Source organism: Pseudophryne corroboree, chromosome 6 (assembly GCF_028390025.1).
Source record: "Pseudophryne corroboree isolate aPseCor3 chromosome 6, aPseCor3.hap2, whole genome shotgun sequence".
Taxonomy (NCBI): domain Eukaryota; kingdom Metazoa; phylum Chordata; class Amphibia; order Anura; family Myobatrachidae; genus Pseudophryne; species Pseudophryne corroboree.
The window spans coordinates 596,620,717-596,646,487 of record NC_086449.1 but is presented as its reverse complement, the minus strand read 5'-3'; the positions used below and the strand labels follow the sequence as shown (position 1 = coordinate 596,646,487).

Sequence of the window (25,771 nt, the reverse complement as noted above, 5' to 3'; positions counted from 1 at the left end):
GCTTCGAGGGACTAAGGGGGGGAGTAGTGTTTGCCCTGTGGGGACTGAGCCACTATCTCGGCTGATAGGACACTGAGCTCCTGAGGGGATAGAACGTTCCCTGCCACAGGGGATCGCTCACCCCAGCAGCATGCCACCACCCCCTTACAGAGCCAGAAGATCTGTGGCAAATTAGTCACCGCATCCCCCCCCCTGGTGTGAAGATGGCGGCAACAGGGTATGGAGCGCAGTACTAACTGCGCTCATGGTGCGGCGCTGTGAGGGGCGCCCTGAGCCAGCGTCTACACCCTACACTGACCACCAAGCCTGTCAGGTTCCCAGGAATGCTGCCAGCACAATTCCTCAGGCCAGTATAATCTTCAGAAGAGCGAGAAGGGGCGCCATGAAAGGGGGCGGAGTTTCTCCTCAGAGCGGAACCAGCAGCGTTCAGCACCATTTTCCTGCCTGCAGAGGTGCTGTCAGTGAGACCTGTCCCTCCAAATCAACTCCAGCTATCTTATACGGTACCAGAGGGTTGTAGAAGGGGGGAGGGGCTGTATATCTGTACTGTGCAACCTATTAAGGTGCACGGTAAGCGCTGGATAAGGGTTTCTCTATATCCTGAAGCGCTGAGTGTGGGTTGGCTCCAATCTTTGAGTCTCTCTTGCCATTCTTAGGGGGAAACTCTGTCTGCCCCTTCCCTGTGTGTGTGTGTGTGTGCGTGTTTGTGTGCGTGTGTGTGTGTGTGTGTGTGTGTGTGTGTGTGTGGAGTGTTTGTGGTCTCTATTAAGCTATGTCCAGGGACTCTGTGTCATATGCTGCAGAGGATATGTCCTCTCAGGATGATCCCATTCCATGTAATTGGGATTGCACTGTGTTAGCGCAGGTCCCAGCAAGGTAGCCTGAGTGGTTAGCCTCTATTAAAAGTATGATTTCTCAGATTTCTACTAGAGTTGCACAAAATGAATCTGCAACTCAGGTTTTACAGAACTCTATGGCAGTTTGGTCCGGTTCCCAAAAACGTGCTCTTTCCCAGATTATGCAAGATGACACGGATACCGATTCTGATGTGGCAGACAGTGATGGGGATGTGCTGCGAGGGGCGGCATCTCTTGCAAAAGGGGTGCAGTTGATAATAGAGGCCATTAGAAATGTGTTGAATATTGCTGATACAACACCTGAGCAGGTTGAGGAGGCTTACTTCACTGACAATAAGAAAGCCTCGCTAACCTTCCCTGCGTCTAAGCAATTAAATGCTATATTTGAGAAAGCCTGGGAAAACCCAGATAAAAAATGTCAGAGCCCTAGAAAGGTTCTGGTTGCTTTCCCTTTCCCTGAGGAGAACATGAAAAAATGGGAAAACCCACCCATAGTTGACGCTTCTGTATCCAGACTCTCAAAAAAGGTGGTTTTACCTTTCCCCGGCTCTACTGCAATAAAAGAACCGGCTGATCGCAAAATTGACACTATGCTCAAATCCATATACACGGCTTCAGGGGTGATACTATGTCCTACTATTGCCTGTGCATGGATTTCCAAAGCTTTAGTAAAATGGTCAGGCACATTACTTGAGGATTTGGATACAATGAATAAAAGTGTTGTTGAATTGTTTTTACGTAACATTCAGAATTATGCAGGATTTGTGGGGGAATCCATGAAAGACCTTGGTTCAATGGCTGCAGGGATATCTTCCACGTCTGTCTCAGCTCGTCGAGGACTTTGGCTGCACCAGTGGTCTGCTGACGCGGAATCCAGGAGAGGTGTGGAAACCGTACCCTACACAGGTCAGGCTCTCTTTGGGGAAGTGTTGGATACGTGCATTTCCACGACAACAGTGGGTAAATCACCTTTTATTCCCTCAGCTGCACCTGCTACAAAGAAACCTTTTTCTTCAGCTGCCTCACAGTCCTTTCAGGCTGCTAAAACAAGGAAGGCCAAGCCGTCCAACACCTTCTTTTGAGGAGGTTGGTCAAAATCTAAGAAACCTGCTGCTGCGGGTTCCCAGGAACAGAAGCCTGCTTCAGGTACGCTAAAGTCCTCAGCATGATGGTGGACTGCGCGGCTTGGAGGTGGGGCCAGGGGGGCGAGACTCAGGCATTTCAGCCACATCTGGGTGTCATCCGGCCTGGATCCCTGGGTGCGAGATATTGTGTCCCAAGGGTACAGGCTGGAGTTTCAGGATCTACCTCCTCACCGATTCTTCAAATCAGGCTTGCCAGCTTTGCTGGTGAACAGGGCTATCCTACAGGAAGCCATCCAGAAGTTGGTTGAGTCACAGGTCATTGTACCAGTTCCACTCCATTGCAAAACAAAGGTTATTATTCAAACCTTTTCATGGTACCAAAACCAGATGGTTCGGTCAGGCCCATTTTGAACTTAAAATCACTAAACCCCTTTCTGAGGGTGTTCAAATTCAAAATGGAGTCTCTGAGGGAGGTGATATCAGGTCTGGAGGAGGGGGAATTCCTGGTATCCCTGGATATCAAGTATGCGTACCTTCACATTCTGATTTTGCCGCCGCATCAAGCTTTTCTCCAATTTGCACTTTTAGACAGTCATTTTCAGTTCCAGGCCCTGCCACTTGGCCTGTCCACAGCACCGAGGGTATTCACCAAGGTGATGGCGGAGATGATGGTTCTCCTCCGCAGACAGGTGGTGAACTTAATTCCATATCTGGACGATCTGCTGATAAAGGCATCGTCCAAGGAGAAGCTGTTACCGTCCATTGTTCTCATGACCCACCTACTCAGGGAACATGGTTGGATCCTGAATCTTCCAAAATCACATTTAGAGCCGACCAGGAGTTTGTCCTTTCTGGGAATGATCCTCGACATGGAAGTGCAGAGGGTGTTTCTCCTAGAGGAAAAAGCGTTGGTGATACAAACAATGGTCCAGGATGTCCTGAAGCCAGCCTGGGTGTTGGTTCATCAGTGCATTCGACTTCTGCGGAAGATGGTGGCCTCTTACAAGGCTCTGCAGTATGGGAGGTTTCATGCTCGACCCTTCCAACTGGATCTCCTGGACAAGTGGTCGGGATCTCATCTGCACATGCACCAGAGAATACGTCTGTCGCCAAAGGCCAGGATTTCACTCCTCTGGTGGCTACAGTACCTCAACTTCTGGAGGGCTGCAGGTTCGGGATTCAGGACTGGATCCTTCTAACCATGGATGCAAGTCTCCGGGGCTGGGGCGCAGTCACTCAAGGGAAGACCGTCCAAGGAAGGTGGTCAAGTCTGGAAGCTGGCCTACCAATAAACATTCTGGAACTAAGAGCCATCTATAACGGTCTTCTCCAAGCGGCTCATCTTCTGTGAGATCGAGCCATTCAAGTGCAGTCGGACAATGTAACGATAGTGGCTTATATAAACTGACAGGGCGGAACGAAGAGACGAGCTGCAATGTCAGAGGTATCAAGAATCATCCTCTGGGCAGAAAAACACGCATTGGCGCTGTCAGCAATCTTCATTCCAGGAGTAGACAACTGGGAAGCGGATGTCCTTAGTAGACACCATCTCCATCCAAGAGAGTGGGGACTCCATCCAGAGGTGTTCACGGAGGTAACAGATCTTTTGGGTGTACCTCAAATAGACATGGTGGCCTCTCGTCTCAACAAGAAGCTTCGGTGGTATTGTTACAGGTCGAGGGACACGCAAGCCGTGGCGGTGGACGCTCTAGTGACTCCGTGGGTGTTCCAGTCGGTATATGTATTTCCTCCACTTCCACTCATTCCAAGATTTCTAAAACTCGTAAGGAGAACAAGAGTTCAGGCGATCCTGATTACTCCGGACTGGCCAAGAAGGGCTTGGTACGCAGATCTACTGCTAGAAGAGCCGAGGCCTCTTCCTCTTCAGGAGGACCTTCTATAGCAGGGACCGTTCACTTATCAAGATTTACCATGGCTGCGTTTGACAGCATGGAGTTTGAATGACAGATATTAGCTCGGTGGGCATTCCGAACAAGGTTATTCCTACCCTGATACAGACTAGGAAAGGAGTAATGTCTAAACATTACCATCGTATTTGGAAAAAATATGTATCTCGGTGTGTGTCCAAGAAGTTTTCTACGGTGGAGTTTCAACTTGGATGGTTCTCCTCTTCCTGCAAGCAGGTGTGGCTATGGCTATGTGTGGCTATGGGCCTGAGGTTGGGATTCCTAAAGGTCCAGATTTCGGCCCTATCTATTTTCTTCCAGAAACAGTTGGCTTCCCTCCCAGAGTTTCAGACCTTTTTGAATGGGTTTTGCACATCCAGCCTCACTTTGTACGGCACCATGGGATCTTAATGTGGTGCTGCAGTTTCTCCAATCGGATTGGTTCGAGCCTCTACAGGAGGTTGAGTTCAAGTTTCTCACATGGAAGGCTGTCACCTTGTTGGCCTTAGCTTCTGCTAGATGTGTGTCGGAGCTGGGGGCTTTGTCTTGTAAGAGCCCCTACTTGATCTTCCATGAAAATAGAGCTGAGCTCCGGACACATCAACAGTTCCTTCCGAGGTTGTGTCGGCATTTCATATCAACCAACCTATTGTGGTGCCAGTTGCTACTGACTCCTCGATTTCATCAAAGTCCTTGGATGTGGTAAGGGCTCTGAAAATCTATGTGAAGAGGACAGCTCGTCACAGAAAACTGGACTCTCTGTTTGTCCTGAATGATCCCAAGAAACTTGGGTGTCCTGCTTCTAAGCAGACAATATCTCGCTGGATCAGGTTCACTATCCAGCATGCGTATTCTACGGCAGGATTGCCGTGTCCTACGTCTGTTAAGGCCCACTCTACTCATACGGTGGGTTCTTCCTGGGCGGCAGCCCAGGTGTCTCGGCTTTACAACTTTGCCGAGTGGCTACTTGGTCTGGGTCGAACACGTTTGCAAAGTTCTACAAGTTCGATACTTTGGCCTCTGAAGACCTGAAGTTTGGTCAATCAGTGCTGCAGGATCCTCCGAGCTCTCCCTCCCGGTCTGGGAGGTTTGGTACATCCCCATGGTACTAATGTGGACCCCAGCATCCTCTAGGATGTAAGAGAAAATAGGGTTTTAATTACCTACTGGTAAATCCTTTTCTCGTAGTCCATAGAGGATGCTGGGCGCCCGCCCAGCGCTTCCTGATCCTGCCGTGGTTACTTAGTTCAGTACTGCTTAGTTCTTGGTTAAGTACTGTTTTGTTACTTGGTACTGTAAGTAATCTTGTTCAGCCATTGTTGATGTTTCAAGCTAGACAGCTTGGTTTACCTTGTGTGTGAGCTGGTATGAATCTCGCCACTATCTGTGTCAAATCCTTCTCTCAAAGTTGTCTGTCTCCTTGGGCACAGTTTCTAGACTGAGTCTGGTAGGAGGGGCATAGAGGGAGGAGCCAGCCCACACTCTCAAACTCTTAAAGTGGCAGTGGCTCCTAGTGGACCCATCTATACCCCATGGTACTAATGTGGACCCCAGCATCCTCTACAGACTACGAGAAAAGGATTTACCGGTAGGTAATTAAAATCCTATTTTCTGTAAGTTATAGGGATCTCACTGCCCACCTTTTTACACTTTCTCACGCCGGTGTTGGATGCTTTGCAACACATAAAGATGCCTCTATCTGCTTCCCTAGCCAGGAGTCACAGTGGCATGCAGTCTGGGTAGCTTTCTATTGACTCACTAGCATGACCAATGTGCTAGGTGTGATAGATTGGACACACATTCAGCTGAGACCACCTAGGGGCAGGCAGTACATTTACACCAATAGTCATTTAGATCAGTCTACTAATGTACAGGTGGTTTGTGATGCAAAACTAAAAATAATGAGTACTGTTGCTGGTTACCCTGGCAGCTGTCATGACTCTTGCATCCTCCATCAGTCATCACTCTTTGACAAATTTGAGGCCGGACAAATGCCAGATGTATGGCTGCTGGGTATATAACTATGTATGTATTTAAATGTTAGCAAAAACAAAATTACCACTATGTCACCAATATGTTGCTGTATACCTACTTCACAGTCTATACTACATATATTTTTCAGATGATGGGGGATATGGCTGTTTCTCTTGGCTTCTGACTCCATTGTTGTGCCCTGATTCCCCTGCTGAACACAATTACAATCATGCACATAAGGCCACTCGGAATGTGATAGAAAGATGTTTTGGTGTGCTGAAATCTAGGTTTTGGTGTCTTGATAAGTCTGCTGGCCTTTTGTTGTATAGTCCCTTAAAGGTGACTAGAATTGTGTTCTGCTGCTGTTTTCTTCATAACATGTGTTTGCATCAACATCTGCCACATGATGGTGATGAGGATGATGATGAAGAAAACAGTCAGCAAGTAGAGGAGTTAGAATCATCTGGTGACACTTGGAGTATAGATGTAGGGAGGCAGGTAAGGCAGGAACTAAAAGAACAAAATTTTTCAGGTAAGTATATTTGTGACACTGCAGTATGTATTTTCTGTAATTAAATTTAGTTTTTTTAAAACACATATCTATTCCCCAAAAAAAATGCATTTGTTAAATACAATTTCTGCATGTGTAATATATGTTTTTTTGTTGCCCACATTTACTATTATGTGTGTTGGAAATGGATGCTAAATGTAGAAATTCAAAAAATACGCAAATATGCATTTATTTTTGTTTTTTGATGGTTTCAACCAACATAATGTTGCTGACAAACCACATAACAAGAAAACATGGCATTTACTTATGTTCTTTGTGTTTTTTGTTGGTTTCAACCAACATAATGTTGCTGACAAACCACATAACAATAAAACATGGCATTTACTCTGTCCTTGATACATTTCAACTGAATATGTTGTTTTTTTACCAAACAGAATAAACTCCCAGTCCCCATTCTATTTTTTGGCACCTTTGGAGGCAGATGCTCCTTTTCCAGTGATGTCTGGCCGTGTACGGGTGTAGCGCCTTGGTGGGGAGGTGACTGGGGAATTTAATGGAGTTGGTTTTCCTGAGCTGTTGTTTACCTTGTTGTTTTGTGAGGTGCTGGCTCAGGTTACTCAGTGTAGCATTGAGGTCTCTTGTTGCTGCAGTGTGACTCTACATAATGCAACTGATGCTCTGGAGCTATATTTGGTTGTTATCCAAAATGTGGAGTTAATTTTGGTGCTGTCTGTGTTGTTCATCCATTATTCTCTGGAATGTGTCCATCATATGTGTGTTGTCTGCTCGCATTAATTCTAGTGTGTTATTATTCTCTGGAATGTGTCCATCATATGTGTGTTGTCTGCTCGCATTAATTCTAGTGTGTTAGCAATTCTAGTCACTTGAACATTTTGTCTGCTTATATTGCAACTCAATCTGTGTAGATGATGGGCCAGACTTCCAATAAATTGAGTCTGTCTACGCAGACAATCTGGGTTATTTGCCTGCTGTGATGTCCAAGTGCTCAAAAACACCTGATCCTGTGTCTGTACTTGTGGTGACGGGTGGATGATTTGTGGTGCAGGTTATCTTGGTGGCATACTCACATGTGGTGGTGGTGTTTGTGGTGGACTGATTGACTCTAAATTTAACACAAACATTTCCACCATTTGTGAGTCTTGATGGTGGTCCTGCCGCTTGTCGTCCTGATTTGTTGGGTCTGTAATGAAAGAGCATTTGTGTTTAGTTTTTGTTTTAATGTTATAAATGTATGTTTGTCCAAATAAAGAGTCAATACATTTTAATGATGACTAAAAATAGTGTTAGTTGCAAAACCATACAATCATAACAATAGGTAATTTACATGATGGTCATGCCTCTACAGTATATTAGATGTTATGCTTTATAATGGTTTTATAAGCAAAACACATTACAAAAATACAATACCCAACACCACTGTGTAAATACCAAATTGCTTTCTAACAAATATTTCAAATGCCCGCTCTAATATATACTGCAGACGCCAGGCACATCTTATTACCATATACGATAAAAGTGCGCTCTACATCGCAAAACACTACATCCCTTAAGAGAAAACAATACACGCACACATTGGGGTATATTTACTAAGCTCCCGATTTTGACCGAGATGGCGTTTTTTCTTCAAAGTGTCATCTCGGTCATTTACTAAACACTAATCACGGCAGTGATGAGGTCATTCGTATTTTTTTGCTAGTCCAAGTTCAAAATTACGAATGAATACACCATCGGTCAAATTACGCCTGTTTAGATATGAATCTCGGTCATTTACTAACCATTCGTAATTGCATTTGCTGCCGCGAAAATGATTTCGCGGCCGCGAAAAATTACGATTCGCATTTTTTTCCTAAAAAAAAACGCGCCAGCCTTTGAAAACCGCGTTTACATGTGAACTTAATTATCCATTACTCACACCTGTTTTTTTGGGCCTATAAAAGTGTTTCAGGCACATTCTGAACTACTCTCACTCTGAAATGGCGGCTGTAGTGTGTGGCAATGGTTTTTTGTTGGCTGTGGGATACGTTAGACTGCTCCATGAGGCTTCCAGGAATCAGGACCAGGTAAGTGAACATGGCCAACAGGTTGTCCAGGTACCGCGGAGGCTGCGCCAGCCTCGTTTTTTTAGAAGGCGTTTAAACTTAAATGCATTGTCCGATGATAGGGTCATACAGATGTTCCGCCTAAATAGAAACAACATTTTCCACCTGTATGACCTTGTCAAACTGGGCATAGACCCTGAGACAGCACGCTCTCGCTCTGTCTCAGGCTTACACAAACTCCTGGCTGTGTTACACTTTATGGCTACTGGGAGCTTCCAGGCTGTGGCAGGCGACGTCATTGGGATCTCACAGCCCACCTTTTCAAGATTTTTGATGCAGGTGAGTCTAAAAATACATATGCGGTTATGGCTAAGTGTTGCTTGTGTAAGTTGAAACACCACAGTATTGTAGAGAATACCTAACATGACACTCACCTTAGCTTATTTAATGTCCACTCAGGTTTTGGATGTGTTGGAGCCACACATTAAAGCCTCAATCTGCTTCCCTACTGAGGAGTCGGAGTGGAGTGCTGTCAGGGTAGCTTTCTATGAGCTTGCAGGCATGCCCAATGTGCTGGGGGCCATAGATTGCACACACGTTCAGCTGAGATCACCTAAGGGCCGCCAGTATATATATACTAATAGGCATATGGATCAATCAACTAATGTCCAGGTGGTCTGTGATGCAAATTTAAAAATTATGAGTGTTGTTGCAGGTTACCCTGGTGCCTGCCATGACTCCTTCATCCTCAGTCAGTCATCGCTCTTCGATAAATTTGAGGAGGGACAAATGCCTGATGGCTGGCTGTTGGGTATGTTGAAAATGTTATGTGTGTATGTCTTTTAACCACAGCCTAGATTTTGGAGGAGGTGATAGAATAATCTAACATATGTCCTAATGTTGACTATATATGTTTTTCAGGTGATGGGGGTTACGGCTGCTACTCTTGGCTCCTTACTCCATTGTCCCAACCTGATTCTCCTGCTGAACACAGTTATAATCATGCACATAAGGCTACGCGGAATGTGATAGAAAGATGTTTTGGGGTGCTGAAGTCACGTTTTCGGTGTCTGGATAAATCTGGTGGCCTTTTGTTGTATAGTCCCTCAAAGGTGACTCGGATTGTGTTCTGCTGCTGTTTTCTCCATAATCTGTGTTTAAGTCAACATCTGGCACATGGTGAGGGAGAAAGCAGTCAGCAAGCAGAGGAGTTAGATACATCTGGTGACAGTGTGAGTACAATTGTAGGGAGGCAGGTACGTCAAGAAGTGATCCTGCGATATTTTACAGGTAAGTTTTATTATGCTGTAATTATCCTTCACTAAACACTTTGCTCTACTTTCTATTGTGTGTTCTGTTACTTACTGTTTGTTGTTTATAGTGGTGTGTCCATTGTGCTTAGTTGATGCTAACAAAACATTTACAGTCATTACCCTTGAAAAACATAACTACATACATACAGACCAGCTTAAAAATTTTTGGAGACGGACACAGGAATGTGTTTTTTTAACAAATTTTTGTATTTATTTGCACAAAAAGATTGGTGTTATTTTTTTCGCTTGTGTGTGCTGGGTGCTGGCTCACTGGCACGTGCTCTTGAGGAACGCCGGACAGGGGAGGTTACTGGCGTTTGAACAGGGGTCGTGGTCCCCGAGCTGGAGGTAACTTGCTGAGCTCCCATCATAGCAATATTGCTGCTCAAATTATTTAAACTGGCAATCAGCTGAGTGTTTGTAGCAGTGTGGCTGGCTACAATCCTGGATAAGGCCTCATTCACCACTTGATTGTGTTGAATGATCTGAACGAGTGCCTGCTGATGTCGCTGTTGCTCATCTATAATGCGGGATAAATGTGCATTCATTTGGCTGTTTTCAGCCCTAATTTGCTCCATTGAGGTAGCCATTCTCCCTACTTGTACTATCAGTCTGCCCGAGTTGCGACTAATACGCGGTAGATGATGGGGCAGACTGGCAAGGTGTTGTGTATGTTGGGTCAGGGTGGCATTGCTTTGGGCCTGTTGGCTTGTCCAACTGGCCCAAAAATCGCCAGGAATTTGGCTTGGGGGCGGAGCTTGTGCCAGTTGGGGACTGATGGATGGTTGGGGTATATCCTGCAACTGTATTGGCATGCTTGGATCAACAGCTGTAAGTTGCAGTGTGAAGGATGGCTCTTGTTCTGGTCCCTGCTGGTCCTCGGCGGACATCAAGTTGTGCTCTGTATGGGGTAGGCAACATGCAATGTTGTATTTTTTTTTAATTTGGCCTGGCTAATGCAACACATTAATACATTCCTAATACTACATTTTTGCATTATTAGCACTTGTTTTTCTCAACGTTAACAATTTATAATTTTTATATTTTAAAAAACCAACACAGGCGCAAACATTGCCAAATTTGCATATTCCTCACTTAACTAACTTCCCTCCACACCATTACACTGTTAGATTCCCTCCCCTCACCACGATATAGACTACTTACCTGTATAGTCCAGAGGAGCGGAGCAAGTAAGCCATCTACATACTGGACAGGGGCGATGTGTGAACACTCTAATGGGTTTTTTTTTTCGGTCCAACATTTAATTTTATTCATATTTTTTTTAAAATGTGAACGTGTGTGTGCTTAATGTATCCTCAAATCTGTTCTTTTCATACAAATAGGTTGTCTAGACCATCCACTAAGACCTTATCTAATTTTATTAAAGCACCTTGAGCAATTGAAGACGTTACATCACATTGATTGTTGAGGAAAACATGTAAACTCCAAACCAACTAACAACATCTTAAGTGTACTGTGTATATTATTGCTTATGTGTTTAATTTATGTTTTTACTCACCAGATAACTGAGGTGATCTGGCCTCATCACTCTGCGAACTCGACAATAGTGCCAGTGGTGGCTGGGGTGACACTGCCGAAAGTCTTCGCCTGGGTGGGGATGATGGAGGTGCGGAATCAGAGCCAAGACGCCGTGTCTTAGTTGGCCTCCTGGGTAAGTGGCCCAAGCCCTGTGATGGGCGCCTTACAGGAGGTCGGCTTCCAGAAGCAGAACCTAGGTGCAAAATTTAAACTTAATATTTTGTACTTCTATGTGTTTTCAGAATATGTGACTACAGTGAAGACTTACCTGCAATACCGGCATCATCCTGACTTGTGTGAGGCCTGTCTGGGCGGCTGGTCTGTGTGACTGTGGAAAAAGTGACCCCAACATTATTACCATGTTTTTGGAAAAATGACCCACTGAAAACCATTAATGTACTGTAAGCATCTATATGGTTTTGTTTAAAACAAATTTTTAAGCTTAAGAGCTTCTACATTCATGATTTTGAGTTGAATATCAAAATGTACTTGATGTGGCACACAATAAATTTATTTAAAATAAGTTTTTGGTCTCAGATATTGCAGAGATTGAGTACTTGCAAATATTTTTAAAATGTAATGTTTTAAAAATTTCCCAGCTTTTCTGTTTTTAAAAAAAACAAAAACCTTTTGTGGATTTTAAACAAACACACATGTTCAAGCATTATCGCCAAAAATTGCAACAAAAAAAGAAAAAAAAACATTCAAAACACAAACACACCTTAAGGGAGCATAGGCATGCAATCTGTTTTGTGAGAAAAAAATCATCCTTTAAACTTTAAAAATGAAATTAACTAAATTTTACAGACATTTTAAGAACAATATTACAAAACAAACTTACCATCCTGCGTGGGTCGGTCCGAATCCCGGACATGAGTAGCAGACACCACTTCGCCAGGAATCAATGCCCGCACAGGCTCCTCCCAGTCCCGATAGCTTACACGTAAAGGTGGCCCACCTCCGGTTCTCCGTGCAGATTTGGACTCTTTGGCCATCTTGGCCTTGACACGCCGCTTAATATCATAGAAACGCTTGCGGCACGTGTCCTCTGTCCGCCTCACCACACCCTCACTATTCACAGCAAGTATGACTTGCCCCCACAGGGCAGACTTCCTGCGGGAGGACACCCTGGCAGCATCCTGACCAAACAATTGGCGATGGTGCTTCATCAGCTCACGCACCAACGCCATGTTTTCAGCATAGCTGAACTTTATATTCCTGCCAGTCTTGGTAGTGGTGCGTGGCTGCGGTGCCACAACACCATCACTATCACTGGAAAATCCAGCAACAGGCACCCCCTCCTCCTCCTCCTCACTAACCTCCTCCCTCTCACTACCCCCCTCCACCTCACTACCAGCCTCCACCTCACTACCAGCCTCCACCTCACTACCAGCCTCCACCTCACTAACCTCCGCCACCACACTGACCTCTGAGTCGGACATGACAAACAACATAAAACACACAAAAATGAAAACACAAAACACACTCCTCCACTACTCCTACTACACACCACACAGCCAACACACACGCTCACTCACTCACAAACAATGACAAAAGACTGAAAAAAAAAAACAAGGACAAAAAAGTTTACAAACTGGGAAAAAACAATACTACAAAGATCACAAGACTACTAACACACACAGTACAGCACTCAACAATCACCAAACTCCTCTCCAAATCCACCAAAAACTCCACCAAACTCACCAACTCCAAATACACCTTCCTCTCTCCTCTCCACTAGCTAAACCCACGAGGTGCGGAGTGTTTGGGGCGTTTTTATAGTAACATGCACAGACACTCCTCCTTCACGAATACAACCAATCACGGCCGCGTGACGTAAACGAAACTTAGGAGTAAAAACGCGGCCGCAAATTCCAAATCACTGCCGTAACAGACTTGTGACGCAGTCGTAAAAAAAACGCAACAACGCGGCCGCAAAATAGCAAACGCGGCCGCATTCAGCAGCAAAAAAGCACGAATGACATCGACATCGGAAGATACGGAAAATACGAATACGACTGCTTAGTAAATGAGTCGTAATCAATTCAAAAAGTTGCAGATTTACACTGTCGATGTCAGTCGTGATTGAACTTGAACATGATTCTGAAAAATACGAATCTTAGTAAATATACCCCATTGTCTAAGTTCCAAAGCTCATTGATGTATATATTTGATATTAAAAGGATATGTATTCAATATATCACAATGTACAGTATATATATATATATATATATATATATATATAGTTACATGGTTACAATTTATACAGTAAGCAGTTATTACAATCTAATTCAAAATACAGCCACTGCCAGCAAATACATCACCATATTTTCTTCAATGCTATCTACGCTCCCCCTCCTCCATCATTAGCTGTGTCTCAACTCCAGCTAACAGAAGCAAACTATTACCAACACTCCATCTCTCTCAGGACCCAGGGGAAAACAGAAACTTCTGTGTGTCTGATCAGCAATACACTATGTAGTTTGAGGGTGTGCACACATCTAGTCTAGGGGAGGGAACTTTCTCATTCATGATGAGTCACTGGTCAGTTCATATGCAAACAGCCTTGATGGTGTAATCACAGGAGATAGCCACTGGCTCTAGGCTACAATCATGCTGTCTTCCAGGAAATCCATTGTTCTAATAAGAGTGACTTTAGCTTTCATACATTTAATCATATCTACTTGTTGCAATGAGCTACAACTTAATAACAGGCATCAAATTGATATACACATTAATCTGGTTGCTTTAATACCAAACACGACATGTCTATCTTGTTTCATTCCAATAATACACATACATGACGTTACTCCATTAAATACATTTAAAACATTATGATGTCTGGCGCTTGATATGTTCAAATTATGTGCTGTATGAAATATGAGTCGAATCTATCTCTGTGGCATGTCTGTGTAAATGCATATGTTACCATATGTTGCTGTGCTCGCTGCGCGTATTTTCAAGCATAGCAACTCATAATGTGTGGAGTCTGTATGTTCTCTCTATGTAATATTTTTGACTTCGACAACTGTTTAATGTACCTTTAAATGGGTGTGTTGAAAAACAACCATACACATAATTTTATGCAGTATTGTTCCAACAGTCAAAAAATTACATACTAATTACCATATCCAAAATGCTAGAAGCGTACTCTTTGGTAAGATAACTCTTGAGGGGGGCGTGGTCTGGCTGGCATCGAGGGAGGTCAGGATTGTGAAGAGCTCCAGCCAGCAGCTTTTTAAAAGAGACCCCCTGGCCCAAATCTGAGGGCTTCTGTATAATTACACAGCCCCTAAGCCCTGCTGAACCACCCTGCATCCAGAGGTCGAAGCTGCGGAATCGGGGGGGCCCTGCGCTGCCCCCTGCGGATTGCGGCCTACCTCTGTCCCTGAAGCCGGGGCCTCGATTTTGGGGTGAGGACGGGGGACCGCCGGGCCCGGAGCGGCCGTTACACGGACTTTCCCCTCCACCTAAGCAGCTCTCCGGAGGCCGGACACCCTGCCCAGCAAACCCCTAAAGCCCCAGAGAGGACCGGAGACCGGGCGGCCTGCGGGAAACAGTGGCCGGGACACACAGAACGGACGGCCGGCGGCCATCTTGTGGTTGGCGCCGCCTAAAACCCCATCACCTGCGCTGCCTCGCCGATCCCCCGGCCACCACGGACGCCTGACACCCGCCCCCCGCCTCACATACCCCCGTTTGACAGCTCCCCCACCCCGCTGACGGTGGATGGCGACCAGGAGAGCTCCGGAGGGACCTGGTCTCATCGACTGGCGGCGGCCATCTTGAGGTTGGCGAGGCACCCATAGCTGGAGATAGGCTGTAATAGGAGCTCCCTCTGGTGGTTGCTTCTGGTTTTACAGCTGCTACACATCTATCCCTATAATCCTGCCTGCCCACAGGTCTCCTCTCTGACAACCGGAGGGGAATCATCATCATCATTGTATATCATCTTAAAATGACCGATGTGGAGGGGCGTGGCTTGGCAGCAGACCTGCCTTGGGATCAAATTTTATATTAATCACACTGCTCCCTGGCGACCTGGGGTATATTCTCCTGTATAACAGAGACCTGCAACAGCTGGTTAGTTTTGTGGAATCGACAGGTGTACCCTGCAGATATAAGAAGTGAGGCCTGGGGGGCGTGGCCTGGCACAGGAGAAGAGCAGTCGCAGCCTGGGGGAGCTCCTGCTTTAAAACATCAAAAATCCCCTCCAGGACCGTCAAGACCCGCTCCTATTCATTACCCCCACTCACTAACCCTCCCCTCAACACCCCGCTCTCATCAGACCCGGACCGCGGAATCGGGGAGCAACGTGGACGCTCCCGCAGATTGCGGCCCAGTCACAGAGCAAAAGCCGGGGCCTCAATTTCGGCGGCTCTCGCGCCGGAAGCCTGAGGACTCAGCCGACACCTGCCTCCCTGTCAGATCTCCCTCAACACCCCGCTCTCACCAGACCCGGACTGCGGAATCGGGGCGGCGGCTGCTGATAGCGAAAATCAAGCCTATTGCAACTCTTATCCATACTTCTGACAACCTCCTCAACATCGGTCAGGAGATACCCATTCCCCCCTCACCTTGATCTCTGCTTTAGTGAGCTAGATGCCATATTTGATGAGCACCTGCAACGCACTAAATGAAGACCAGCAATAAATAACCACCTAGCACATGAGACCCACTACATCATTTACTACCTAAGCACCTAGTGTTTCTAGCCTTAACCTCCCCCTCTGGGCGACCCTGCATGGAAAAATTCTTGATACCTCTATCCGTAATGCCCGCAGGGACTGATCAACAAACCCGAGAGGACACCCCGGAAATAGACTCATCGGACTCTGATCACTCTACTACACGCTCACTTTCCAGAAGCTCCCGCAAATCTAAACCGCCTGCCAAACAACCCAAGATGAAGCACAAAGACCTACTGGCGGTACTAGGCCCTCTTCTCGATGAAAAACTAGCGGGCATAAAGGAAGCTATCGAATCATCATCAACTCTATTAACCCAACACTCCACTCGCCTGGATGAGGCAGAGCAAAGGATCTCGGCCCTAGAGGATGACCTGACTGAAGCTCAAAGATCCTTACAGGCGAAACAACTCGAAGTCGCGGATCTCTCGGATAAGCTCGATGACCTGGAAAATCGTAGCAGAAGAAATAACCTACGAGTCATCGGTATCCCCGAATCCGTAAAAGGCCACGAGCTCTTAGATCTCCTCTCGCTAGCCATCCCAGAACAACTGTCCATGAACCTCAAGGGATCCCCCCTGATCATTGAAAGAGCACACAGATTAGGCCCGGAACGGAAAAACACATCAGGCCGCCCACGTCCGGTCATCATGAGGATCTTAAATTACGCAGATAAAACGAGACTCCTAGACCAATACCGAAAAACAGCCAATCTGACGATCAACGGAGAACGCCTTCTCATCTTTCAGGACTTCTCAGCTGTAGTGGCGGCGAAACGCAAAGAGTTTGCCCCCATATGCAGACACCTCTTTGAGGCAAAGATCAAATTCGCACTACTATACCCAGCGCGCCTCAGAGTTTTTGAAGACGGACGTCCGAAGTTCTTTGAAGATCCAGACGAAGCTAGGCTACACTTCGCCCTTCCTTCCACTTGATCACCATGTGACTCTTTTTGATTATGGCTAAACACTATCCGAACCTTCTTTTCGGGTCTCAAATGCAGAATATAAGGAGTGCGAATATCCCGCACTCATGTATATTTTCTGTTGTTTAGGTTTCCATAGTTGGAAACTACTTATGTTATTATTTTTATGTTTTGTCAGTTGTGCCTGCCTGAGTCGGAGCCCCCTCCCCCCACTGGGAAACTCCCCCCCCGTTCGCTGGGTCGGGGTGGGACCCCATCTTATCCTTCCAACCTTTCTAATGATATTTTTCCCGATGGGAGTGGGATAATATGCCCTCCGACTCCCACTCACAAACTCCCATAGACGTAGATCCAGTGGCCACACTACTCCACATGGTATCTTGGAACGTAGAGGGCCTTAATCACCCGGTCAAACGGAAAAAAGTGCTGGCTCATTTGAAACGTTTGTCTCCCCAGATTGTATTTTTACAAGAGACACACTGGTTGGATGATCCTAGACACACCCTCCGTGCCCCGTGGATAGGGAGTTGCATATCTTCTCCCTATCACGCGAAATCTAGGGGTGTGGCGATTTTAATCCATGCCAACCTACAACACTCAATCCTCAGAAAACAGCTTGACCCAGAGGGCAGATTTTTATTATTAGATATAAACATACAAAACACGACATACACTCTCCTTAACGTATATGCACCAAATACCTCACCAGATTCTTTTTTTGCAGATCTGCTATCGACCCTTATAACCTGGGGAGGCCAAAACTTGATAGTTGGCGGAGATTTTAACACGGTCGTCGACCCATCCATGGACAGATCCAGGGTAAGTGCTACTACCTCTACTCCCCACACCCACTTGCTCTCCTCCTTCTGTACCCAACTAAACCTCCTAGACCCGTGGAGAATACTCCACCCCACCCAAAAAGACTATTCCTTTTATTCCCACCCCCATTCATCCCACTCCAGAATCGACTACATCTTTACCGGCACCAATCTCCTACCCAAAATCACCTATACATCTATCGAGAATATTATCATCTCGGACCACGCCCCTATATCTCTCCGTCTCCAACTGGGATTACCACAACGCACCGCCTTGAGATGGCGATTTCCAGCCTACCTCCGCCAGTCTACTGATTTTATGCTTCACCTCAAACAGTCCTGGCATAACTACACCTCAGACAATAACGATCAACAATTAGATTCACCAATCTTTTGGGGGGCGGCAAAGGCCGTCCTTAGGGGACACATCATGTCCTATACACACGCCAAACGGAAAAAATTTTCCTCCCAACTACACGCCCTGAGCTCCACTCTCACCTCAACATACCGCAGCTTCACACAACACAACACCCCCGCCCACAAAGAGGCGTACCTCTCAGCCAAGCTTGTATATGATACATTTCTCACGAAACGGGCTCAGCTCTCCTATGACTATCAGCGGAATAGACTCCACAGATGGGGTAACAAATCAGGCAAATTATTAGCAAATTTAATCAAAGGACCCAAATCCCGTAACTGGGTCAACGCGATCATGCATGCGGACAAACTGACCACCACTCCTGACCTCATTTGTTCAGAATTTAGAAATTTCTACCAATCTTTATATACCAAAGGCCCTGATGATCCTACTGCCAACCAATCATTTTTGAAGGAAGCAGACCTCCCCATTTTGACACAAGAGGAGAGGGACTCCCTAGATAAACCGATAACAGTGGAGGAGGTGGTGGAGGTCATTAAGACCCTACCAAACAACAAAAGCCCCGGCCCAGATGGATACGGAGCGGAATTTTACAAAATATTAAGAGACGAACTCGCCCCTACCCTCACATCACTCTATAACCATATTCTCACCTCTAAACAGATCCCGATTAGATTTAACGAAGCCACAATTATTGTCATACCAAAACCAGGCAAAGACCCCTCCCTGCCTGGGTCCTACAGACCGATCTCACTCCTTAATCAAGACTTTAAAGTCCTCACCAAACTGATGGCCAATCGACTACAGCTATGCCTCTCCCGTATTATATCGCCAGCGCAGATGGGATTTCTTAAACATAGACAATCAGTGCGAGGCATCAGAGTGGCGCTGGCAGCCATTACTCACTCCCACACCAATAATATCACAGACAACATCCTAATCAACCTGGACGCTGAAAAAGCTTTTGACAAGATCGCCTGGCCTCACTTAACAAGAGTTCTACTCTACCAGCGATTTGGCGAGACGTTTCGGGGACTGGTTGACTCTCTCTACATTAATCCATCTGCGCAGGTGATAGTTAACAATACCCCCTCCCCACCCTTTCTCCTAGAGAGAGGAACTAGACAGGGTTGCCCCCTTTCCCCCCTCCTCTTCAACATCGCCCTAGAACCCCTTATACGATATATCACCAACTTACCCACCTTTCGTGGTATAAAAATTGGCAACAGGGAAATTAAACTTATGGCATTTGCAGACGACATCCTTATACTTACCTCCAACCCACGACAGTCGATAACAGCACTACAAGAAGCTATTGACCGCTTTTCCTCTTTTGCAGGCTTCACCGTCAATTTCGACAAGTCGGAAGCATTGGCCATATTTCCCCAGATTACTAAAGACTGGGATACCCCCTTCCCATTCCGATGGGCTAGCACCCACATCACATATCTAGGCATCATACTACCCGCTGACCCCACCCATCTATACACCGACAACATCCACCCAATTCTCATTAAGATCCAGACAGAACTTACGCTATGGCAAACACTACCCTTGAATCTCTTGGGGCGCTGTAATCTAGTCAAGATGGTTAGTTTCCCCAGACTGCTCTACGTTCTGCAGATGTTGCCCATCATACTCTCAAAAGCTGATGTATCTCATCTCAATTCCTCGATCTCGAAATTTATCTGGGCCAATAAACGACCCAGGATAAGTCTTTTTAAGTTAACCCAAACAATACAAAATGGAGGGGTGAATCTGCCGAGCGTGGAGCAGTACAACCATGCTTGTCTCCTCCGATTCGCAGTGGACTGGATCCACGGAACATCTACCTTTACCGACTCACTAGTCGACTCCCAATTCTGTGCCCCCCTATCCCTCAGCTACATCCTCCATGCAAACAAATCGGAAATATCTAACCTCCATTTGGATAACCCTCTATTAACCTCTACTATTGTAGCGTGGAGACTCTCCCGCAGATCTCTTAAGCTACACCACACCTACTCACTCTTTCTCCCTTTGGTCGGAAATACACAATTCCAAAATGGTCAGGCCCACATCCCCTTTACCAATTGGCACGCCTCAGGTATCACATGTATAGGAAACCTCCTCGACTCCAACAAAAGAATACTCACCTTCACGGAGGTGTCAACCAAATATGGAATTAGCCTCCGCCATCGCTTTTATTTCTACCAAATATCACACTACATACGATCGACCCTCTCACATCTTACTGCCCCAGACCTGGTTAACTCTCTGGACGCACTTTTGCGCTCAGGGACCTGCTCCATCTCAGCAATATATACCCGCATACGCACGGAACACATACCTACTACAGACCTCACACAAATACAAACATGGTCCACCCAAATCCCGTCAATGTCCCCGGAGAACATAGTCGATAGCTTTGCGAGCTCCCTCAAACTTATCCCTGCCAGCCTCTATCAAGAAATGGCATACAAAATACTACACAGAGCCTACATATCACCAAGGAGGAGCCATTTGATGGGCTTGTCCGACTCGGCTAAATGCTTAAAATGCTCTTCATTAATAGCAGATCTTATGCACTGCTTCTGGCACTGCAGCCACATCCAAAAATTTTGGACAGAACTACACACCTACGGAACTGCCGAGTTGGGCTTGCGCTTCCGATGTACTGCCTCTTGGGCGCTATTCGGGTATGTCCGTGACCAAAACGATATTCCCTCTCGAGACACGAAACTAATTATGATCCTCTCAGCGGTGGGCAGGAAGGCCATATTACAACAATGGATATCCAATACCCCTCCCACACTACCTCTAGCTACCGCTAGACTACTATTCCTATTCACAATGGACTGGCTGGAGACTTCCCTTAACAAAGAAATATTAACCCCCACCCTGTTTCACTGCTGGAGACGATTTATCAACACACTACCCACTTCGACAAAAACAGCCATCAAACAAAGCTTTCACTGCACCACCTGGTACGGACACCAAGTTCTAGCAGATGACCCCCCCATCGCTCTTCCATAACTACACCCTAGCCCCCTCTCCGCTTCCCTACCTTTTACTCTTCTCTTGTTTTCTTGCTTTCTATTCCCTCTCATCGTCTCAACTCTGATTGCCCGCACCTGACCCTTAAGTTCTTACATCTACCTCCTCCTACTCCCTAACACTGGATATCTATCGTCTATCTCTTCTTATCACACTGTTGATGTCTCCGTGGATGGGTCGGCGGCCCCCGGGTCCTGGCAGGTACGATTAATAATGTTAATAATGTTGTTAATACTGTTAGTGTTTTTATTGTTTTAGGATTTAGCGATCCCCAAAGGGGGAGACGCATTAATATGCTTTACTGCTAGGCAAAGAATCTACTAATTAGCAGGAACACATTAACTGTTCCATCATATTTTATGTTTACTAACTTTGCTATTTGATTACACAATACTATGATATAACATATATCTAAACGTATCGATGTAAAAACTGAAAATATGAGGTTCTCTGTTCTAGGCTTCGGATTCTATTTTTTCTTTCTTTTCACACACAACGGTTCCGGGTGACTAATGTGGCCCCAGGTACAGTTGAATTATATGTCATTATATGTCATCATCTGTTATGATTCAACATGCCTTTTTGACCTCAATAAAAAATATTTTGGAAAAAAAGATAACTCTTGAGTTTTGGCAGTAGACCCTACAGGTTAATATGCTACTCCATGGCGGTAGTCGACACCCACAAATTTTGGGAACACCTGTCATAATACTAGAGATGAGCGGGTTCGGTTCCTCGGAATCCGAACCCGCCCGAACTTCATGTTTTTTTTCACGGGTCCGAGCGACTCGGATCTTCCCGCCTTGCTCGGTTAACCCGAGCGCGCCCGAACGTCATCATGACGCTGTCGGATTCTCGCGAGGCTCGGATTCTATCGCGAGACTCGGATTCTATATAAGGAGCCGCGCGTCGCCGCCATTTTCACTCGTGCATTGAGATTGATAGGGAGAGGACGTGTCTGGCGTCCTCTCCATTAGAATAGAGATAGATTAGATAGAGAGAGAGAGATTGTGCAGAGTCGCAGACAGAGTTAGTTTACCACAGTCAGTGACCAGTGCAGTTGCTAGTTAACTTTTATTTAATATAATATATCCGTTCACTTCTCTCTGCTATATCCGTTCTCTGCCTGAAAAAAAAAACGATACACAGCACAGTCAGTCACACAGTGTGACTCAGTCTGTGTGCACTCAGCTCAGCCCAGTGTGCTGCACAGTCATCAATGTATAAATTAAAAGCTTATAATTAATTGTGGGGGAGACTGGGGAGCACTGCAGGTTGTTAGCAGGAGCCAGGAGTACAATTATATTAATTAACAGTGCACACTTTTGCTGCAGGAGTGGTGACCAGTGCCTGACCACCAGTATAGTATTGTTGTATACTACTAATATCTCTTTAAATATCAACCAGTCTATATTAGCAGCAGACACAGTACAGTGCGGTAGTTCACGGCTGTGGCTACCTCTGTGTCGGCACACGGCAGGCAGTCCGTCCGACCAGAATTGTATTATTTATTATTATATACCTACCACCTAACCGTGGTTTTTTTTTCATTCTTTATACCGTCATAGTGTCATCCTAATTGTTACGAGTATACTACTATCTCTTTATCAACCAGTGTACAGTGCGGTAGTTCACGGCTGTGGCTACCTCTGTGTCGGCACACGGCAGGCAGTCCGTCCGACCAGAATTGTATTATTTATTATTATATACCTACCACCTAACCGTGGTTTTTTTTTTCATTCTTTATACCGTCATAGTGTCATCCTAATTGTTACGAGTATACTACTATCTCTTTATCAACCAGTGTACAGTGCGGTAGTTCACGGCTGTGGCTACCTCTGTGTCGGCACACGGCAGGCAGTCCGTCCGACCAGAATTGTATTATTTATTATTATATACCTACCACCTAACCGTGGTTTTTTTTTTCATTCTTTATACCGTCATAGTGTCATCCTAATTGTTACGAGTATACTACTATCTCTTTATCAACCAGTGTACAGTGCGTTAGTTCACGGCTGTGGCTACCTCTGTGTCGGCACACGGCAGGCAGTCCGTCCGACCAGAATTGTATTATTTATTATTATATACCTACCACCTAACCGTGGTTTTTTTTTTCATTCTTTATACCGTCATAGTGTCATCCTAATTGTTACGAGTATACTACTATCTCTTTATCAACCAGTGTACAGTGCGGTAGTTCACGGCTGTGGCTACCTCTGTGTCGGCACACGGCAGGCAGTCCGTCCGACCAGAATTGTATTATTTATTATTATATACCTACCACCTAACCGTGGTTTTTTTTTTCATTCTTTATACCGTCATAGTGTCATCCTAATTGTTACGAGTATACTACTATCTCTTTATCAACCAGTGTACAGTGCGGTAGTTCACGGCTGTGGCTACCTCTGTGTCGGCACACGGCAGGCAGTCCGTCCGACCAGAATTGTATTATTTATTATTATATACCTACCACCTAACCGTGGTTTTTTTTTTCATTCTTTATACCGTCATAGTGTCATCCTAATTGTTACGAGTATACTACTATCTCTTTATCAACCAGTGTACAGTGCGGTAGTTCACGGCTGTGGCTACCTCTGTGTCGGCACACGGCAGGCAGTCCGTCCGACCAGAATTGTATTATTTATTATTATATACCTACCACCTAACCGTGGTTTTTTTTTCATTCTTTATACCGTCATAGTGTCATCCTAATTGTTACGAGTATACTACTATCTCTTTATCAACCAGTGTACAGTGCGGTAGTTCACGGCTGTGGCTACCTCTGTGTCGGCAGTCGGCAGGCAGTCCGTCCATCCATAATTGTATTATTATTATAATATATACCACCTAACCGTGGTTTTTTTTTCATTCTTTATACCGTCGTCATAGTGTCATACTAGTTGTTACGAGTATACTACTATCTCTTTATCAACCAGTGTACAGTGCGGTAGTTCACGGCTGTGGCTACCTCTGTGTCGGCAGTCGGCAGGCAGTCCGTCCATCCATAATTGTATTATTATTATAATATATACCACCTAACCGTGGTTTTTTTTCCATTCTTTATACCGTCGTCATAGTGTCATACTAGTTGTTACGAGTATACTACTATCTCTTTATCAACCAGTGTACAGTGCGGTAGTTCACGGCTGTGGCTACCTCTGTGTCGGCAGTCGGCAGGCAGTCCGTCCATCCATAATTGTATTATTATTATAATATATACCACCTAACCGTGGTTTTTTTATACCACCTAACCGTGGCAGTCCGTCCATAATTGTATACTAGTATCCAATCCATCCATCTCCATTGTTTACCTGAGGTGCCTTTTAGTTCTGCCTATAAAATATGGAGAACAAAAAAGTTGAGGTTCCAAAATTAGGGAAAGATCAAGATCCACTTCCACCTCGTGCTGAAGCTGCTGCCACTAGTCATGGCCGAGACGATGAAATGCCAGCAACGTCGTCTGCCAAGGCCGATGCCCAATGTCATAGTACAGAGCATGTCAAATCCAAAACACCAAATATCAGAAAAAAAAGGACTCCAAAACCTAAAATAAAATTGTCGGAGGAGAAGCGTAAACTTGCCAATATGCCATTTACCACACGGAGTGGCAAGGAACGGCTGAGGCCCTGGCCTATGTTCATGGCTAGTGGTTCAGCTTCACATGAGGATGGAAGCACTCAGCCTCTCGCTAGAAAACTGAAAAGACTCAAGCTGGCAAAAGCACCGCAAAGAACTGTGCGTTCTTTGAAATCCCAAATCCACAAGGAGAGTCCAATTGTGTCGTTTGCGATGCCTGACCTTCCCAACACTGGACGTGAAGAGCATGCGCCTTCCACTATTTGCATGCCCCCTGCAAGTGCTGGAAGGAGCACCCGCAGTCCAGTTCCTGATAGTCAGATTGAAGATGTCAGTGTTGAAGTACACCAGGATGAGGAGGATATGGGTGTTGCTGGCGCTGGGGAGGAAATTGACCAGGAGGATTCTGATGGTGAGGTGGTTTGTTTAAGTCAGGCACCCGGGGAGACACCTGTTGTCCGTGGGAGGAATATGGCCGTTGACATGCCAGGTGAAAATACCAAAAAAATCAGCTCTTCGGTGTGGAGGTATTTCACCAGAAATGCGGACAACAGGTGTCAAGCCGTGTGTTCCCTTTGTCAAGCTGTAATAAGTAGGGGAAAAATTATAATTTTATGTGTACATGTGTTTATTTTATATTTTATTGTGATATATATGTAATAAATTCAATATATTTGGATAAAGCACTCTCTGGTAATATATTATTATCCTTGGTGTAATAAGTAGGGGTAAGGACGTTAACCACCTCGGAACATCCTCCCTTATACGTCACCTGCAGCGCATTCATAATAAGTCAGTGACAAGTTCAAAAACTTTGGGTGACAGCGGAAGCAGTCCACTGACCAGTAAATCCCTTCCTCTTGTAACCAAGCTCACGCAAACCACCCCACCAACTCCCTCAGTGTCAATTTCCTCCTTCCCCAGGAATGCCAATAGTCCTGCAGGCCATGTCACTGGCAAGTCTGACGAGTCCTTTCCTGCCTGGGATTCCTCCGATGCATCCTTGCGTGTAACGCCTACTGCTGCTGGCGCTGCTGTTGTTGCCGCTGGGAGTCGATGGTCATCCCAGAGGGGAAGTCGTAAGCCCACTTGTACTACTTCCA

At 45.6% G+C, this 25,771-nt stretch overlaps 1 long non-coding RNA gene across 1 annotated transcript in view; it reads right to left on the bottom strand.

The window, feature by feature from the left end:
* Window positions 1-6,617: 6,617 nt before the first annotated feature.
* LOC134935489 (uncharacterized) overlaps window positions 6,618-25,771 on the bottom strand; it is a 199,884-nt gene continuing 180,730 nt past the window's right edge. The window contains exon 4 of the long non-coding RNA XR_010180180.1: window positions 6,618-7,535. This is a non-coding gene — a long non-coding RNA (uncharacterized LOC134935489). The remainder of the gene's footprint in view (window positions 7,536-25,771) is intronic.